This window comes from Lissotriton helveticus, chromosome 12, assembly GCF_964261635.1.
Source record: "Lissotriton helveticus chromosome 12, aLisHel1.1, whole genome shotgun sequence".
NCBI lineage: Eukaryota > Metazoa > Chordata > Amphibia > Caudata > Salamandridae > Lissotriton > Lissotriton helveticus.
The window spans coordinates 97,491,024-97,509,470 of record NC_136073.1 but is presented as its reverse complement, the minus strand read 5'-3'; the positions used below and the strand labels follow the sequence as shown (position 1 = coordinate 97,509,470).

Genomic DNA, 18,447 nt, shown 5'->3' with positions numbered 1-18,447 from the left:
CGCGGCTACTGTAACAACAACAAAGCCCTCTGGAACAACTCACTCCGTGACTACAAATCTGCCATCGCAAAGTGTAAATCGGATTATTATTGCTCCACTATCGCTAACGCTGCTAACAGCTCAAAAAGTATATTTCAGATCTTGGACAAGATCATACATCCTGACTGTGTCAAGAACCCCATTCCCCCATCCCAGACCCTTTGTGACAATCTTGCTCGGTTTTTTACCGATAAAATCGAGACCATTGTCAACAACCTGGCAACCCCTCTGCCACTTACTAACTCTACCCCTCCCGGAGTCAACTCTGACACCTCGAGGTCAGCAAGCCCTCCTATGAATAGCCTCCAGGCTTTCCCCTTGATCTCTCAAGTAGAATTTGAGAAACTTGTAATGGGCATCACCTCGGGTTCTCCTCTTGATCCCATACCCCCGAAAATCTGGAAAGCTTGCGGGCACGAACTATTCCATACCCTGCGGTTGATCTGCAATCAATCTCTCAGCTGTGGCTTCGTCCCTACCCCCTGGAAGCAAGCTCTTATCACCCCGCTACTCAAGAAACCTACGCTGAACCCGGAATGTTTGTCCAATTTCCGCCCCATATCACTTTTGCCATTCCCGGCGAAGGTGCTTGAACGCTGGGTCAGCAATTGCCTCTCAGCCCACCTTGAGCAGAACCTCGTTCTAGACGAATTCCAATTTGGGTTTCGCCCAGCCCATGGCACTGAAACTGCGGTGCTCACTGCCATGGAAGAGCTTCGAATGCGTGCAGACAGGGGCCAAGCTGTGGCCTTGATTTTATTAGACCTGTCTGCCGCATTCGATACTGTCAATCATGGGCTTCTGCTTAAGAGGCTGAGAGAGGCAGGTGTTGATGGTACGGCTCTGCTCTGGTTTCACTCCTACCTCAGCAACAGGAAACAGGCGGTATCCCTTCCCCCTTTCCGATCGGCCTTCTCCCCTGTCCCTCACGGTGTCCCCCAGGGCTCCTCCATGAGTCCGATTCTTTTTAATGTTTACCTGAAGCCTCTGGTCCTTTTGATTAAATCACACAATATGACCACAGTAAACTATGCTGACGACACCCAGCTTCTTTTCTCCTGGGAGGGTGAAGACTCCATCTCTTTTGAAGCCTTCCATAACTGCCTAAGAGACACCGCAGGCTGGTTGCATCGGAACTCTCTCCAGTTTAACTCCTCTAAGACCGAGGTCCTGTTCTGTCCCGCGAGCCGCATCTCCCGCCCTCTGCCTACTGATTTCTGGCCCCCGGAAAACTCCAACAATCCGCTACCTGTTACCACTGTTCGCAATTTGGGCGTCATGCTAAACCAGTAACTGAGCATGGAAACGCAGGTTTCAAGAACAGTTGCCACCTGCTCCGCCCTTATGCGCTCTCGGCGTAAAATTCTGCCTTTATTACCATCCTCAGCACGAGCATTGATAGTCAGGTGCACTATCCTTAGTCGCCTTGACTACTGCAATGCTCTCCTGTTTGAATCCCCTGCGACACAGCTAGACAGACTCCAACGAGTTCAGTCGGCAGCAGCCAAACTGGCTCTGGGTTGGACCAGGAGATCCTCGGCCACTGCTGCCTTGGCCGAGCTGATTTGGCTTCCTTTGAAGCAACGCATCGCCTTCAAAGCCCTCTGCTTGGTCTTCAAGGCTCTTCACGGTGCAGGACCTAGACCTCTTCAACGTCTGTTCTCGTGGTACATCCCCACTAGAACACTTAGGTCCGCAACCGCCTGCCTTGTGAAAATACCCAGATGCAAGAAAGCCAGGATTGGGGGAAGATCCTTCAGGGTGGCTGCGACAAGCTCTGGAACAGTCTACCTGCCGAAATTCGCCAGATCCCACACCTCCTTCCCTTTAGGAAGCAAATCAAAACATGGCTCTTCCCACACCCCCCCCCTAATGACCGCTCACCCACTATTCACCTCCCCCGCCCAATAACTCAGGAGTAATCCACCAGCGCCAGGATACCTGCCAGGTGACAGTCGCGCTCTACAAATGTTTTAAATAAATAAATAAATAAATAAGGGTTAAAGCGCCTGTCTCGTAAACAGGAAATCCTGAGTTCAAATCTCAGTAGCACCTAACTGTTTTCTCCATGCTTTAGGAATATTTTTCATCAAACAAGTATTGAATACATTTTAAGAATTAAACGTCTGGTTCTATGAACTTTAGAATAAGTTATCATAAAATGAAATAAAATACTTGGTATTGTGAAGATTTTTATAGGAATGCATTGACTGAAATATCGAAAAGTAAATGACAAAGAACAAGATAGAGCCGTATGATCACTCTATTGTTGAGTTCAACTAATCCACTCTTCGGCAAGGTATATTTTAAAATTCTATTAATAGGGTAAACTTCAAATTAGAGAGGTGTTTTTGAATAAGTGAAGCGTCTTCATCTAAAGTGTTTGAGTAGAGAAGTCTGTGAACTTATAAAAGAATATGAAAGTGAAAAAGCAATATTCTCTTGAACACTGTTAGACCTGTCTGGCTTTTTGCGTAGTCCCTCCAATTTATTATTTATTTTGTCCCCTTTTTGCCCCTCATACCTTTAATAATTTTTGTCCACTAACTTTTTCTAGGTGTTGGTCAAAGGGATAGGTGTTCTTTCCCCCCCCTCATAGTTTTTCACCTTAGGCCCAGAGGCCTGTTCTGACAGGAAGATAGTTGGAACAACAAAATGGTGGCTACCAACTGCCCTAAATGCCAAACCCAGAACCTGCCCATAGACTAGTATAGGGCGTTCCAGAACCTTCTGGTCCCTTCTGGACCACTGAGGGACAGCCTATATAAGGCGGAATGCTGGACAGCCATTTTGTCTGTCAGTGAGGAGCAGCTAGAGTGAAGGCTGAGGTCTGGTAGGGGTAGGATCCTGAAGGGTGGATTGCTCTACAAGGGTAGCCCTCTGTCAAGGCTTTCCCACCTCCCATTTCCTGTTGTCCTAGCCAAGTTAGTTCATCCTGCTGATCCTGGACAGATAGGGGAAGGAGTTAATTCCAGTAGTCTTGGGAACTGAGAAGGACCCTGCCCTGGGAGCAGAAGTAAGAGTTCCCTAGTGCCCCTAAGTCTGTTCAGTAAGGAGGGATAGGGGATTAGTGCTGAAGAAGAGCTCTGTGGCTCTACTCTGAAGGAGCCCCCCTTTTAACCCCCCCTCCTCTCTAAAGTGTGGAAAGGAAGCACTTCCTTGATATAACAACGAGATATCCTTACCACTGACTGGTCCTGCGGTATGTGGCAAGCCTCCCAGCCTGTTAGGTGGAGTGTGAGGGGTTAGGAACTTGTTCTCTTCCTGGACCTGGGAGCGGGGCCCCTGAGGCACCGATCGCGCTCTGTATCAGCGCCTTCACAGGATCCACTGAGCCTGAGAAGCCTTGCGAGGCTTTCCTTCGTGAGCGGGACCCCGGGGGCGCCTGCTGCGTTCCAGTCGCGTTGCTGTGCAGCGCCCCGGTTGTCAGGGGAAAGTGAAGGTGAGACACTGCCAAAAGGCGCCTTCGCGCATGCCCCAGATCGTTGCAGTCATTCCCTCAGGAGGGGCCTAGGACCGAGCAGGCCCGGGTGAAAAGCGTCACTCCTGAGAGCGGGCGCAGTGAGAGGCGGCACCAGCGCGAGCGCTACCGCGCATGACAGCGGGAATAGTGGCCCCGCCGATCAACACGGAGGAAGAGCGCCGGCTGCCACAGCAGCCAGAGTGAGTGTCCCGCCTTTTCCCTCTGCTCGCGCGCCACGCAGAGGAGCTGGCCTGAGTGGGGAGGGAGAGCAGAGGAGCTTCCAGAGGCGAGAGAGCCTTTTCCATACTCTGTTCCCTGGCCATATCGGCTGTTATTCCCCCTTGCTTCTGGCGTAAGACGATTTCAGCATACTCAACTACAAGTAAGGAGGTAAACATGTGGGGGAAGTGACTTCCACAGGAGTAACTGGTGTCATAGCCTGAGACTTCAGAAGTGAGTAAACAGAGACTCTGTCTCCCGGAGTGCAATGTCCATGAGGAATTCCAGACAGGGTTTTATTGAATGCTGATTTAATTGATTACAACCAGTTCTTCTTTGGCAAGCTAAGAAGGGGAATTGTGGGATTATCAATGTGATGGATATTACCTACCTGACTAGTTATAAGTGCTGAACTTGCCTCTTCTAAAGTAATGCTGTGATGAGAAGTTGCTGAAGAGTAGAGCAGAGTACAGTAAATGCATATCTGAGCTAGTAGAGTAAAAGTGTTACCTGCCAGACTTGGTTAAGAGGCCTGACTAAATGTAATGTACTATAAATGCTGGTTGATAAAATGTTTTAGTAGCTTAAAAGTATAGTTATTGCTTCCAAGACAGTCTGAAATGCCTAAAGTGTAAATTTTGAAACCAAAGAGCAGAGATATTATTTTTATAAACCAGTACTTATTTTTCTAATATTGGTGTAGTGTCCTTTTTATGTGTTATTGCGTGGATTTACTGCTGGGTGGTTTGCAACCTTCACACTTGTGCCTCTAGGATTGCATGTCTTACCCTAGGCCAGGCTACCCTAGGTGACCTGACATCCCAGGTTCCAACAAACACCATAAAGAAAAGTCTTTCAAAGTTAAGACTCAAGGGGGTGCTGTGGCTTAGCTGGTTAAAGCGCCTGTCTAGTAAACAGGAGATCCTGAGTTCAACTCTCAGCAGCGCCTTGCTTTTCTCTTTATTATATAACAAATCAATTTCATTAGGTACTATTCTGATACAATTAAAATATAAATGTCTGATTCATCTTACTGTTGAACAGATCATCTTCAACCTCATAAAATCCAAAGTATTTTCAAGATTATGGAGTAAATACTGGTATTGCAAAATAAAAAAAGACATATCTATGAGAAAGACGTAGATGACATTACTACCTCGATTTGAGCTATATTAATGCCTTCATGAAAAAAAAAATGTAATGTATTCAAGAAATAACATTGGGTTTTATAAGAGTACCTGTTTATTAAAACATAATAATACTTGTTTAGTGATTGAGTATCTTTTTGTGTTTAGGGTTACAGTACATATAAAGAAGATTTTATAACAGGAAACAAAATTTCATCATCAACAATAGATTATTTATGTATTTTTTGTTGTTGAGGTTGGTGCTGTGGCTTAGTGGTTAAAGCGCCTGTCTCATAAACAGGAAATCCTAAGTTCAAATCTCAGTAGCGCCTAACTGTTTTCTCCATGCTTTAGGAATATTTTTCATCAAACAAGTATTGAATACATTTTAAGAATTAAACGTCTGGTTCTATGAACTTTAGAATAAGTTATCATAAAATGAAATAAAATACTTGGTATTGTGAAGATTTTTATAGGAATGCATTGACTGAAATATCGAAAAGTAAATGACAAAGAACAAGATAGAGCCGTATGATCACTCTATTGTTGAGTTCAACTAATCCACTCTTCGGCAAGGTATATTTTAAAATTCTATGAATAGGGTAAACTTCAAATTAGAGAGGTGTTTTTGAATAAGTGAAGCTTCTTCATCTAAAGTGTTTGAGTAGAGAAGTCTGTGAACTTATAAAAGAATATGAAAGTGAAAAAGCAATATTCTCTTGAACACCATAAAGAAAAGTCTTTCAAAGTAAAGACTCAAGGGGGTGCTGTGGCTTAGCTGGTTAAAGCGCCTGTCTAGTAAACTGGAGATCCTGAGTTCAACTCTCCGCAGCACCTTGCTTTTCTCTTTGTTATATAACAAATCAATTTCATTAGGTCCTATTCTGATACAATTAAAATATAAAAGTCTTATTCATTTTACTGTTGAACAGATCATCTTAAACCTCATAAAAACCAAAGTATTTTCAATGTTATAGAGTGAATACTGTTGTTGCAAAATAAAAAAAGACATATCTATGAGAAAGACGTATATGACATTACTACCTCGATTTGAGCTATATTAATGCCTTCATGAAAAAAAAATATATAATGTATTCAAGAAATAACATTGGGTTTTATAAGAGTACCTGTTTATTGAAACATATTAATACTTGTTTAGTGATTGAGTATCTTATTGTGTTTAAGATTACAGTACATATAAAGAAGAATTTATAGCAGGAAACAAAATTTCATCATCAGCAGTAGATTATTTATGTATTTTTTACTATTGACGTTGGTGCTGTGGCTTAGTGGTTAAAGCGCCTGTCTCGTAAACAGGAAATCCTGAGTTCAAATCTCAGTAGCGCCTAACTGTTTTCTCCATGCTTTAGGAATATTTTTCATCAAACAAGTATTGAATACATTTTAAGAATTAAACGTCTGGTTCTATGAACTTTAGAATAAGTTATCATAAAATGAAATAAAATACTTGGTATTGTGAAGATTTTTATAGGAATGCATTGACTGAAATATCGAAAAGTAAATGACAAAGAACAAGATAGAGCCGTATGATCACTCTATTGTTGAGTTCAACTAATCCACTCTTCGGCAAGGTATATTTTAAAATTCTATGAATAGGGTAAACTTCAAATTAGAGAGTTTTTTTTTGAATAAGTGAAGCGTCTTCATCTAAAGTGTTTGAGTAGAGAAGTCTGTGAACTTATAAAAGAATATGAAAGTGAAAAAGCAATATTCTCATGAACACCATAAAGCAAAGTCTTTCAAAGTTAAGACTTAAGGGGGTGCTGTGGCTTAGCTGGTTAAAGCGCCTGTCTAGTAAACAGGAGATCCTGAGTTCAACTCTCAGCAGCGCATTGCTTTTCTCTTTATTATATAACAAATCAATTTCATTAGGTACTAATCTGATACAATTAAAATATAAACGTCTGATTCATCTTACTGTTGAACAGATCATCTTCAACCTCATAAAAGCCAAAGTATTTTCAAGATTATAGAGTGAATACTGTTATTGCAAAATAAAAAAAGACATATCTATGAGAAAAACGTAGATGACATTACTACCTCGATTTGAGCTATATTAATGCCTTCATGAAAAAAAAATGTAATGTATTCAAGAAATAACATTGGGTTTTATAAGAGTACCTGTTTATTAAAACATAATAATACTTGTTTAGTGATTGAGTATCTTTTTGTGTTTAGGGTTACAGTACATATAAAGAAGAATTTATAACAGGAAACAAAATTTCATCATCAACAATAGATTATTTATGTATTTTTTGTTGTTGAGGTTGGTGCTGTGGCTTAGTGGTTAAAGCGCCTGTCTCATAAACAGGAAATCCTAAGTTCAAATCTCAGTAGCGCCTAACTGTTTTCTCCATGCTTTAGGAATATTTTTCATCAAACAAGTATTGAATACATTTTAAGAATTAAACGTCTGGTTCTATGAACTTTAGAATAAGTTATCATAAAATGAAAGAAAATACTTGGTATTGTGAAGATTTTTATAGGAATGCAACCATTTGAGAATGGCGAAGCATATACCTGCTACTTTGTTAGCTTGCTGGGACATGGATAAACAGTCATCAATGGTGACCCCAAGGTTTCTAACCTGAGAGGCTGGAGGTGGAAGTTTACCCAATGATGGTGGCCAATGGGAATCATTCCAGAGATCTTTGCTATTTCCTAACAGGAGAACCTCTGTTTTATCTCCATTTAGTTTTAGTTGGTTGTCTGACATCCAACCAAAAATTTTTTGGAGACCTACTTTTAATGCAGATGGAGTAGAGACATCAGATTTAGAAAGTGAGAATAAGACTTGCGAGTCATCTGCATAGGTCATTACACTTAGGCCAAAATTTTCTGCAAGGTTGGCCAGTGGGCGTAGGTATAAATTAAAAAACAGAGGGCTCAAAATTGATCCTTGTGGCACACCGTGAGGAGAGTGGAATACCTCAGAGCATGCCTCCGAAGAGGAGATCTGAAAAGTGCGGAGGGAAAGGTAGGATCTAATCCATTCCAGAGCTCTGCCTTCGACACCATTCTCCCCCAGCCTGTCTAACAGTATGGAGTGAGAAATGGTGTCGAAGGCCGCACTGAGATCTAACAAGACCAGTGCTACTGTTTGGCCGTCATCCATAAGCTCCCTGATCTTCTCTGTGACCCCGAGCAGTGCCGTCTCAGTAGAAAAACCACTCCTAAACCCAGATTGAGACGAATGTAGGAGATTATTGTTTTCTACATAGGTTGAGAGTGCCTTGTGGATATGCCTCTCTAAGATCTTGGAAAAGGCCGGTAGCAAAGAGATTGGGCGATAATTACTACCTCGATTTGAGCTATATTAATGCCTTCATGAAAAAAAAATATAATGTATTCAAGAAATAACATTGGGTTTTATAAGAGTACCTGTTTATTAAAACATATTAATACTTGTTTAGTGATTGAGTATCTTATTGTGTTTAAGATTACAGTACATATAAAGAAGAATTTCTAGCAGGGAACAAAATTTCACCATCAGCAGTAGATTATTTATGTATTTTTTTGCTATTGACGTTGGTGCTGTGGCTTAGTGGTGAAAGCGCCTGTCTCGTAAACAGGTAATCCTGAGTTCAAATCTCAGTAGCACCTAACTGTTTTCTCCATGCTTTAGGAATATTTTTCATCAAACAAGTATTGAATACATTTTAAGAATTAAACGTCTGGTTCTATGAAAATTAGAATAAGTTATCATAAAATGAAATAAAATACTTGGTATTGTGAAGATTTTTATAGGAATGTATTCACTGAAATATCGAAAAGTAAATGACAACTAACAAGATAGAGCCGTATGATCACTCCATTGTTGAGTTCAACTAATCCACTCTTCGACAAGGTATATTTTAAAATTCTATGAATAGGGTAAACTTCAAATTAGAGAGGTGTTTTTGAATCAGTGAAACGTCTTCATCTAAAGTGTTTGAGTAGAGAAGTCTGTGAACTTATAAAAGAATATGAAAGTGAAAAAGCAATATTTTCTTGAACACCATAAAGAAAAGTCTTTCAAAGTAAAGACTCAAGGGGGTGCTGTGGCTTAGCTGGTTAAAGCGCCTGTCTAGTAAACCGGAGATCCTGAGTTCAACTCTCAGCAGCGCCTTGCTTTTCTCTTTGTTATATAACAAATCAATTTCAATAGGTCCTATTCTGATACAATTAAAATATAAAAGTCTGATTCATCTTACTGTTGAACAGATCATCTTAAACCTCATAAAAACCAAAGTATTTCCAAGATTATAGAGTGAATACTGTTGTTGCAAAATAAAAAAAGACATATCTATGAGAAAGACGTATATGACATTACTACCTCGATTTGAGCTATATTAATGCCTTCATGAAAAAAAAATATAATGTATTTAAGAAATAACATTGGGTTTTATAAGAGTACCTGTTTATTAAAACATATTAATACTTGTTTAGTGATTGAGTATCTTATTGTGTTTAAGATTACAGTACATATAAAGAGGAATTTATAGCAGGAAACAAAATTTCATCATCAGCAGTAGATTATGTATGTATTTTTTGCTATTGACGTTGGTGCTGTGGCTTAGTGGTTAAAGCGCCTGTCTCGTAAACAGGAAATCCTGAGTTCAAATCTCAGTAGCACCTAACTGTTTTCTCCATGCTTTAGGAATATTTTTCATCAAACAAATGTTGAATACAATTTAAGAATAAACGTCTGGTTCTATGAACTTTAGAATAAGTTATCATTAAATGAAATAAAATACTTGGCATTGTGAAGATTTTTATAGGAATGCATTGACTGAAATATCGAAAAGTAAATGACAAAGAACAAGATAGAGCCGTATGATCACTCTATTGTTGAGTTCAACTAATCCACTCTTCGGCAAGGTATATTTTAAAATTCTATGAATAGGGTAAACTTCAAATTAGAGAGGTGTTTTTGAATAAGTGAAGCTTCTTCATCTAAAGTGTTTGAGTAGAGAAGTCTGTGAACTTATAAAAGAATATGAAAGTGAAAAAGCAATATTCTCTTGAACACCATAAAGAAAAGTCTTTCAAAGTAAAGACTCAAGGGGGTGCTGTGGCCTAGCTAGTTAAAGCGCCTGTCTAGTAAACAGGAGATCCTGAGTTCAACTCTCAGCAGCGCCTTGCTTTTCTCTTTGTTATATAACAAATCAATTTCATTAGGTCCTATTCTGATACAATTAAAATATAAAAGTCTGATCCATCTTACTGTTGAACAGATCATCTTAAACCTCATAAAAACCAAAGTATTTTCAAGATTATAGAGTGAATACTGTTGTTGCAAAATAAAAAAAGACATATCTATGAGAAAGACGTATATGACATTACTACCTCGATTTGTGCTATATTAATGCCTTCATGAAAAACAAAATATGATGTATTCAAGAAATAACATTGGGTTTTATAAGAGTACCTGTTTATTAAAACATATTAATACTTGTTTAGTGATTGAGTATCTTATTGTGTTTAAGATTACAGTACATATAAAGAAGAATTTATAGCAGGGAACAAAATTTCGTCATCAGCAGTAGATTATTTATGTATTTTTGGCTATTGATGTTGGTGCTGTGGCTTAGTGGTTAAAGCGCCTGTCTCGTAAACAGGAAATCCTGAGTTCAAATCTCAGTAGCACCAAACTGTTTTCTCCATGCTTTAGGAATATTTTTCATCAAACAACTGTTGAATACAAATTAAGAATAAACGTCTGGTTCTATGAACTTTAGAATAAGTTATCATAAAATGAAATAAAATACTTGGCATTGTGAAGATTTTTAAAGGAATGCATTGACTGAAATATCGAAAAGTAAATGACAAAGAACAAGATAGAGCCGTATGATCACTCTATTGTTGAGTTCAACTAATCCACTCTTCGGCAAGGTATATTTTAAAATTCTATGAATAGGGTAAACTTCAAATTAGAGAGGTGTTTTTGAATAAGTGAAGCTTCTTCATCTAAAGTGTTTGAGTAGAGAAGTCTGTGAACTTATAAAAGAATATGAAAGTGAAAAAGCAATATTCTCTTGAACACCATAAAGAAAAGTCTTTCAAAGTAAAGACTCAAGGGGGTGCTGTGGCTTAGCTGGTTAAAGCGCCTGTCTAGTAAACAGGAGATCCTGAGTTCAACTCTCAGCAGCGCCTTGCTTTTCTCTTTGTTATATAACAAATCAATTTCATTAGGTCCTATTCTGATACAATTAACATATAAAAGTCTGATTCATCTTACTGTTGAACAGATCATCTTAAACCTCATAAAAACCAAAGTATTTTCAAGATTATAGAGTGAATACTGTTGTTGCAAAATAAAAAAAGACATATCTATGAGAAAGACGTATATGACATTACTACCTCGATTTGAGCTATATTAATGCCTTCATGAAAAAAAAATATAATGTATTCAAGAAATAACATTGGGTTTTATAAGAGTAGCTGTTTATTAAAACATATTAATACTTGTTTAGTGATTGAGTATCTTATTGTGTTTAAGATTACAGTACATATAAAGAAGAAATTATAGCAGGGAACAAAATTTCATCATCAGCAGTAGATTATATATGTATTTTTTGCTATTGACGTTTGTGCTGTGGCTTAGTGGTTAAAGCGCCTGTCTCGTTAAACAGGAAATCCTGAGTTCAAATCTCAGTAGCACCTAACTGTTTTCTCCATGCCTTAGGAATATTTTTCATCAAACAAGTATTGAATACATTTTAAGAATTAAACGTCTGGTTCTATGAACTTTAGAATAAGTTATCATAAAATGAAATAAAATACTTGGTATTGTGAAGATTTTTATAGGAATGCATTGACTGAAATATCGAAAAGTAAATGACAAAGAACAAGATAGAGCCGTATGATCACTCTATTGTTGAGTTCAACTAATCCACTCTTCGGCAAGGTATATTTTAAAATTCTATGAATAGGGTAAACTTCAAATTAGAGAGGTTTTTTTGAATAAGTGAAGCGTCTTCATCTAAAGTGTTTGAGTAGAGAAGTCTGTGAACTTATAAAAGAATATGAAAGTGAAAAAGCAATATTCTCTTGAACACCATAAAGAAAAGTCTTTCAAAATTAAGACTCAAGGGGGTGCTGTGGCTTAGCTGGTTAAAGCGCCTGTCTAGTAAACAGGAGATCCTGAGTTCAACTCTCAGCAGCGGCTTGCTTTTCTCTTTATTATATAACAAATCAATTTCATTAGGTACTATTCTGATACAATTAAAATATAAACGTCTGATTCATCTTACTGTTGAACAGATCATCTTCAACCTCATAAAAGCCAAAGTATTTTCAAGATTATGGAGTAAATACTGGTATTGCAAAATAAAAAAAGACATATCTATGAGAAAGACGTATCTGACATTACTACCTCGATTTGAGCTATATTAATGCCTTCATGAAAAAAAAAATATAATGTATTCAAGAAATAACATTGGGTTTTATAAGAGTACCTGTTTATTAAAACATATTAATACTTGTTTAGTGATTGAGTATCTTATTGTGTTTAAGATTACAGTACATATAAAGAAGAATTTATAGCAGGAAACAAAATTTCATCATCAGCAGTAGATTATTTATGTATTTTTTGCTATTGACGTTGGTGCTGTGGCTTAGTGGTTAAAGCGCCTGTCTCGTAAACAGGAAATCCTGAGTTCAAATCTCAGTAGCACCTAACTGTTTTCTCCATGCTTTAGGAATATTTTTCATCAAACAAGTATTGAATACATTTTAAGAATTAAACGTCTGGTTCTATGAACTTTAGAATAAGTTATCATAAAATGAAATAAAATACTTGGTATTGTGAAGATTTTTATAGGAATGCATTGACTGAAATATCGAAAAGTAAATGACAAAGAACAAGATAGAGACGTATGATCACTCTATTGTTGAGTTCAACTAATCCACTCTTCAGCAAGGTATATTTTAAAATTCTATGAATAGGGTAAACTTCAAATTAGAGAGGTGTTTTTGAATAAGTGAAGCGTCTTCATCTAAAGTGTTTGAGTAGAGAAGTCTGTGAACTTATAAAAGAATATGAAAGTGAAAAAGCAATATTCTCTTGAACACCATAAAGAAAAGTCTTTCAAAAGAAACAGTCAAGGGGGTGCTGTGGCTTACCTGGTTAAAGCGCCTGTCTAGTCAACAGGAGATCCTGAGTTCAACTCTCAGCAGCGCCTTGCTTTTCTCTTTGTTATATAACAAATCAATTTCATTAGGTCCTATTCTGATACAATTAAAATATAAAAGTCTGATTCATCTTACTGTTGAACAGATCATCTTAAACCTCATAAAAACCAAAGTATTTTCAAGATTATAGAGTGAATACTGTTGTTGCAAAATAAAAAAAGACATATCTATGAGAAAGACGTATATGACATTACTACCTCGATTTGAGCTATATTAATGCCTTCATGAAAAAAAATATAATGTATTCAAGAAATAACATTGGGTTTTATAAGAGTACCTGTTTATTAAAACATATTAATACTTGTTTAGTGATTGAGTATCTTATTGTGTTTAAGATTACAGTACATATAAAGAAGAATTTATAGCAGGGAACAAAATTTCATCATCAGCAGTAGATTATTTATGTATTTTTTGCTATTGCCGTTGGTGCTGTGGCTTAGTGGTTAAAGCGCCTGTCTCGTAAACAGGAAATCCTGAGTTCAAATCTCAGTAGCATCTAACTGTTTTCTCCATGCTTTAGGAATATTTTTCATCAAACAAGTATTGAATACATTTTAAGAATTAAACGTCTGGTTCTATGAACTTTAGAATAAGTTATCATAAAATGAAATAAAATACTTGGTATTGTGAAGATTTTTATAGGAATGCATTGACTGAAATATCGAAAAGTAAATGACAAAGAACAAGATAGAGCCATATGATCACTCTATTGTTGAGTTCAACTAATCCACTCTTCGGCAAGGTATATTTTAAAATTCTATGAATAGGGTAAACTTCAAATTAGAGAGGTGTTTTTGAATAAGTGAAGCGTCTTCATCTAAAGTGTTTGAGTAGAGAAGTCTGTGAACTTATAAAAGAATATGAAAGTGAAAAAGCAATATTCTCTTGAACACCATAAAGAAAAGTCTTTCAAAGTTAAGACTCAAGGGGGTGCTGTTGCTTAGCTGGTTAAAGCGCCTGTCTAGTAAACAGGAGATCCTGAGTTCAACTCTCAGCAGCGCCTTGCTTTTCTCTTTGTTATATAACAAATCAATTTCATTAGGTCCTATTCTGATACAATTAAAATATAAAAGTCTGATTCATCTTACTGTTGAACCGATCATCTTAAACCTCATAAAAACGAAAGTATTTTCAGGATTATAGAGTGAATACTGTTGTTGCAAAATAAAAAAAGACATATCTATGAGAAAGACGTATATGACATTACTACCTCGATTTGAGCTATATTAATTCCTTCATGAAAAAAAAAACATAATGTATTTAAGAAATAACATTGGGTTTTATAAGAGTACCTGTTTATTAAAACATATTAATACTTGTCTAGTGATTGAGTATCTTATTGTGTTTAAGATTACAGTACATATAAAGAAGAATTTATAGCAGGAAACAACATTTCATCATCAGCAGTAGATTATTTATGTATTTTTTGCTATTGACCTTGGTGCTGTGGCTTAGTGGTTAAAGCGCCTGTCTCGTAAACAGGAAATCCTGAGTTCAAATCTCAGTAGCACCTAACTGTTTTCTCCATGCTTTAGGAATATTTTTCATCAAACAAATGTTGAATACAATTTAAGAATAAACGTCTGGTTCTATGAACTTTAGAATAAGTTATCATAAAATGAAATAAAATACTTGGCATTGTGAAGATTTTTATAGGAATGCATTGACTGAAATATCGAAAAGTAAATGACAAAGAACAAGATAGAGCCGTATGATCACTCTATTGTTGAGTTCAACTAATCCACTCTTCGGCAAGGTATATTTTAAAATTCTATGAATAGGGTAAACTTCAAATTAGAGAGGTGTTTTTGAATAAGTGAAGCTTCTTCATCTAAAGTGTTTGAGTAGAGAAGTCTGTGAACTTATAAAAGAATATGAAAGTGAAAAAGCAATATTCTCTTGAACACCATAAAGAAAAGTCTTTCAAAGTAAAGACTCAAGGGGATGCTGTGGCTTAGCTGGTTAAAGCGCCTGTCTAGTAAACAGGAGATCCTGAGTTCAACTCTCAGCAGTGCCTTGCTTTTCTCTTTGTTATATAACAAATCAATTTCATTAGGTCCTATTCTGATACAATTAAAATATAAAAGTCTGATTCATCTTACTGTTGAACAGATCATCTTAAAACTCATAAAAACCAAAGTATTTTCAAGATTATAGAGTGAATACTGTTGTTGCAAAATAAAAAAAGACATATCTATGAGAAAGACGTATATGACATTACTACCTCGATTTGAGCTATATTAATTCCTTCATGAAAAAAAAAACATAATGTATTTAAGAAATAACATTGGGTTTTATAAGAGTACCTGTTTATTAAAACATATTAATACTTGTCTAGTGATTGAGTATCTTATTGTGTTTAAGATTACAGTACATATAAAGAAGAATTTATAGCAGGAAACAAAATTTCATCATCAGCAGTAGATTATTTATGTATTTTTTGCTATTGACGTTGGTGCTGTGGCTTAGTGGTTAAAGCGCCTGTCTCGTAAACAGGACATTTTGAGTTCAAATCTCAGTAGCACCTAACTTTTTTCTCCATGCTTTAGGAATATTTTTCATCAAACAAATGTTGAATACAATTTAAGAATAAACGTCTGGTTCTATGAACTTTAGAATAAGTTATCATTAAATGAAATAAAATACTTGGCATTGTGAAGATTTTTATAGGAATGCATTGACTGAAATATCGAAAAGTAAATGACAAAGAACAAGATAGAGCCGTATGATCACTCTATTGTTGAGTTCAACTAATCCACTCTTCGGCAAGGTATATTTTAAAATTCTATGAATAGGGTAAACTTCAAATTAGAGAGGTGTTTTTGAATAAGTGAAGCTTCTTCATCTAAAGTGTTTGAGTAGAGAAGTCTGTGAACTTATAAAAGAATATGAAAGTGAAAAAGCAATATTCTCTTGAACACCATAAAGAAAAGTCTTTCAAAGTAAAGACTCAAGGGGGTGCTGTGGCCTAGCTAGTTAAAGCGCCTGTCTAGTAAACAGGAGATCCTGAGTTCAACTCTCAGCAGCGCCTTGCTTTTCTCTTTGTTATATAACAAATCAATTTCATTAGGTCCTATTCTGATACAATTAAAATATAAAAGTCTGATCCATCTTACTGTTGAACAGATCATCTTAAACCTCATAAAAACCAAAGTATTTTCAAGATTATAGAGTGAATACTGTTGTTGCAAAATAAAAAAAGACATATCTATGAGAAAGACGTATATGACATTACTACCTCGATTTGTGCTATATTAATGCCTTCATGAAAAACAAAATTTGATGTATTCAAGAAATAACATTGGGTTTTATAAGAGTACCTGTTTATTAAAACATATTAATACTTGTTTAGTGATTGAGTATCTTATTGTGTTTAAGATTACAGTACATATAAAGAAGAATTTATAGCAGGGAACAAAATGTCATCATCAGCAGTAGATTATTTATGTATTTTTGGCTATTGATGTTGGTGCTGTGGCTTAGTGGTTAAAGCACCTGTCTCGTAAACAGGAAATCCTGAGTTCAAATCTCAGTAGCACCTAACTGTTTTCTCCATGCCTTAGGAATATTTTTCATCAAACAAATGTTGAATAAAATTAAGAATAAACGTCTGGTTCTATGAACTTTAGAATAAGTTATCATAAAATGAAATAAAATACTTGGCATTGTGAAGATTTTTAAAGGAATGCATTGACTGAAATATCGAAAAGTAAATGACAAAGAACAAGATAGAGCCGTATGATCACTCTATTGTTGAGTTCAACTAATCCACTCTTCGGCAAGGTATATTTTAAAATTCTATGAATAGGGTAAACTTCAAATTAGAGAGGTGTTTTTGAATAAGTGAAGCTTCTTCATCTAAAGTGTTTGAGTAGAGAAGTCTGTGAACTTATAAAAGAATATGAAAGTGAAAAAGCAATATTCTCTTGAACACCAAATGAAAAGTCTTTCAAAGTAAAGACTCAAGGGGGTGCTGTGGTTTAGCTGGTTAAAGCGCCTGTCTAGTAAACAGGAGATCCTGAGTTCAACTCTCAGCAGCGCCTTGCTTTTCTCTTTGTTATATAACAAATCAATTTCATTAGGTCCTATTCTGATACAATTAAAATATAAAAGTCTGATTCAACTTACTGTTGGACAGATCATCTTCAACCTCATAAAAACGAAAGTATTTTCAGGATTATAGAGTGAATACTGTTTTTGCAAAATAAAAAAAAGACATATCTATGAGAAAGACGTATATGACATTACTACCTCGATTTGAGCTATATTAATGCCTTCATGAAAAAAAATATAATGTATTCAAGAAATAACATTGGGTTTTATAAGAGTACCTGTTTATTAAAACATATTAATACTTGTTTAGTGATTGAGTATCTTATTGTGTTTAAGATTACAGTACATATAAAGAAGAATTTATAGCAGGGAACACAATTTCATCATCAGCAGTAGATTATTTATGTATTTTTTGCTATTGACGTTGGTGCTGTGGCTTAGTGGTTAAAGCGCCTATCTCGTAAACTGGAAATTTTGAGTTCAAATCTCAGTAGCACCTAACTGTTTTCTCCATGCTTTAGGAATATTTTTCATCAAACAAATGTTGAATACAATTTAAGAATAAACGTCTGGTTCTATGAACTTTAGAATAAGTTATCATAAAATGAAATAAAATACTTGGCATTGTGAAGATTTTTATAGGAATGCATTGACTGAAATATCGAAAAGTAAAGGACAAAGAACAAGATAGAGCCGTATGATCACTCTATTGTTGAGTTCAACTAATCCACTCTTCGGCAAGGTATATTTTAAAATTCTATGAATAGGGTAAACTTCAAATTAGAGAGGTGTTTTTGAATAAGTGAAGCTTCTTCATCTAAAGTGTTTGAGTAGAGAAGTCTGTGAACTTATAAAAGAATATGAAAGTGAAAAAGCAATATTCTCTTGAACACCATAAAGAAAAGTCTTTCAAAGTAAAGACTCAAGGGGGTGCTGTGGTTTAGCTGGTTAAAGCGCCTGTCTAGTAAACAGGAGATCCTGAGTTCAACTCTCAGCAGCGCCTTGCTTTTCTCTTTGTTATATAACAAATCAATTTCATTAGGTCCTATTCTGATACAATTAAAATATAAAAGTCTGATTCATCTTACTGTTGAACAGATCATCTTAAACCTCATAAAAACCAAAGTATTTTCAAGATTATAGAGTGAATACTGTTGTTGCAAAATAAAAAAAGACATATCTATGAGAAAGACGTATATGACATTACTACCTCGATTTGAGCTATATTAATGCCTTCATGAAAAAAAATATAATGTATTCAAGAAATAACATTGGGTTTTATAAGAGTACCTGTTTATTAAAACATAGTAATACTTGTTTAGTGATTGAGTATCTTATTGTGTTTAAGAT

The 18,447-nt window shown here is 36.0% G+C and overlaps 19 non-coding genes across 19 annotated transcripts; all 19 read left to right on the top strand.

The window, feature by feature from the left end:
* The first annotated feature begins 4,596 nt into the window (after nucleotides 1–4,596).
* On the top strand, nucleotides 4,597–4,670 carry TRNAT-AGU (transfer RNA threonine (anticodon AGU)). The gene has a single exon. It is a non-coding gene; the product is annotated as a tRNA-Thr (tRNA).
* A 941-nt stretch (nucleotides 4,671–5,611) lies between these two features.
* TRNAT-AGU (transfer RNA threonine (anticodon AGU)) lies at nucleotides 5,612–5,685 on the top strand. The gene has a single exon. It is a non-coding gene; the product is annotated as a tRNA-Thr (tRNA).
* A 438-nt stretch (nucleotides 5,686–6,123) lies between these two features.
* TRNAT-CGU (transfer RNA threonine (anticodon CGU)) lies at nucleotides 6,124–6,196 on the top strand. The gene has a single exon. It is a non-coding gene; the product is annotated as a tRNA-Thr (tRNA).
* A 432-nt stretch (nucleotides 6,197–6,628) lies between these two features.
* Nucleotides 6,629–6,702, top strand: TRNAT-AGU (transfer RNA threonine (anticodon AGU)). Its single transcript has one exon. It is a non-coding gene; the product is annotated as a tRNA-Thr (tRNA).
* Nucleotides 6,703–8,399: 1,697 nt separating this feature from the next.
* Nucleotides 8,400–8,472, top strand: TRNAT-CGU (transfer RNA threonine (anticodon CGU)). The gene has a single exon. It is a non-coding gene; the product is annotated as a tRNA-Thr (tRNA).
* Nucleotides 8,473–8,903: 431 nt separating this feature from the next.
* TRNAT-AGU (transfer RNA threonine (anticodon AGU)) lies at nucleotides 8,904–8,977 on the top strand. Its single transcript has one exon. It is a non-coding gene; the product is annotated as a tRNA-Thr (tRNA).
* A 436-nt stretch (nucleotides 8,978–9,413) lies between these two features.
* Nucleotides 9,414–9,486, top strand: TRNAT-CGU (transfer RNA threonine (anticodon CGU)). The gene has a single exon. It is a non-coding gene; the product is annotated as a tRNA-Thr (tRNA).
* Nucleotides 9,487–10,427: 941 nt separating this feature from the next.
* TRNAT-CGU (transfer RNA threonine (anticodon CGU)) lies at nucleotides 10,428–10,500 on the top strand. Its single transcript has one exon. It is a non-coding gene; the product is annotated as a tRNA-Thr (tRNA).
* A 430-nt stretch (nucleotides 10,501–10,930) lies between these two features.
* TRNAT-AGU (transfer RNA threonine (anticodon AGU)) lies at nucleotides 10,931–11,004 on the top strand. The gene has a single exon. It is a non-coding gene; the product is annotated as a tRNA-Thr (tRNA).
* Nucleotides 11,005–11,945: 941 nt separating this feature from the next.
* On the top strand, nucleotides 11,946–12,019 carry TRNAT-AGU (transfer RNA threonine (anticodon AGU)). Its single transcript has one exon. It is a non-coding gene; the product is annotated as a tRNA-Thr (tRNA).
* A 437-nt stretch (nucleotides 12,020–12,456) lies between these two features.
* On the top strand, nucleotides 12,457–12,529 carry TRNAT-CGU (transfer RNA threonine (anticodon CGU)). Its single transcript has one exon. It is a non-coding gene; the product is annotated as a tRNA-Thr (tRNA).
* A 940-nt stretch (nucleotides 12,530–13,469) lies between these two features.
* TRNAT-CGU (transfer RNA threonine (anticodon CGU)) lies at nucleotides 13,470–13,542 on the top strand. Its single transcript has one exon. It is a non-coding gene; the product is annotated as a tRNA-Thr (tRNA).
* A 431-nt stretch (nucleotides 13,543–13,973) lies between these two features.
* On the top strand, nucleotides 13,974–14,047 carry TRNAT-AGU (transfer RNA threonine (anticodon AGU)). The gene has a single exon. It is a non-coding gene; the product is annotated as a tRNA-Thr (tRNA).
* A 437-nt stretch (nucleotides 14,048–14,484) lies between these two features.
* On the top strand, nucleotides 14,485–14,557 carry TRNAT-CGU (transfer RNA threonine (anticodon CGU)). Its single transcript has one exon. It is a non-coding gene; the product is annotated as a tRNA-Thr (tRNA).
* Nucleotides 14,558–14,986: 429 nt separating this feature from the next.
* TRNAT-AGU (transfer RNA threonine (anticodon AGU)) lies at nucleotides 14,987–15,061 on the top strand. Its single transcript has one exon. It is a non-coding gene; the product is annotated as a tRNA-Thr (tRNA).
* Nucleotides 15,062–15,498: 437 nt separating this feature from the next.
* TRNAT-CGU (transfer RNA threonine (anticodon CGU)) lies at nucleotides 15,499–15,571 on the top strand. Its single transcript has one exon. It is a non-coding gene; the product is annotated as a tRNA-Thr (tRNA).
* Nucleotides 15,572–16,512: 941 nt separating this feature from the next.
* Nucleotides 16,513–16,585, top strand: TRNAT-CGU (transfer RNA threonine (anticodon CGU)). Its single transcript has one exon. It is a non-coding gene; the product is annotated as a tRNA-Thr (tRNA).
* Nucleotides 16,586–17,013: 428 nt separating this feature from the next.
* On the top strand, nucleotides 17,014–17,087 carry TRNAT-AGU (transfer RNA threonine (anticodon AGU)). Its single transcript has one exon. It is a non-coding gene; the product is annotated as a tRNA-Thr (tRNA).
* Nucleotides 17,088–18,026: 939 nt separating this feature from the next.
* On the top strand, nucleotides 18,027–18,100 carry TRNAT-AGU (transfer RNA threonine (anticodon AGU)). Its single transcript has one exon. It is a non-coding gene; the product is annotated as a tRNA-Thr (tRNA).
* Nucleotides 18,101–18,447: the final 347 nt, after the last annotated feature.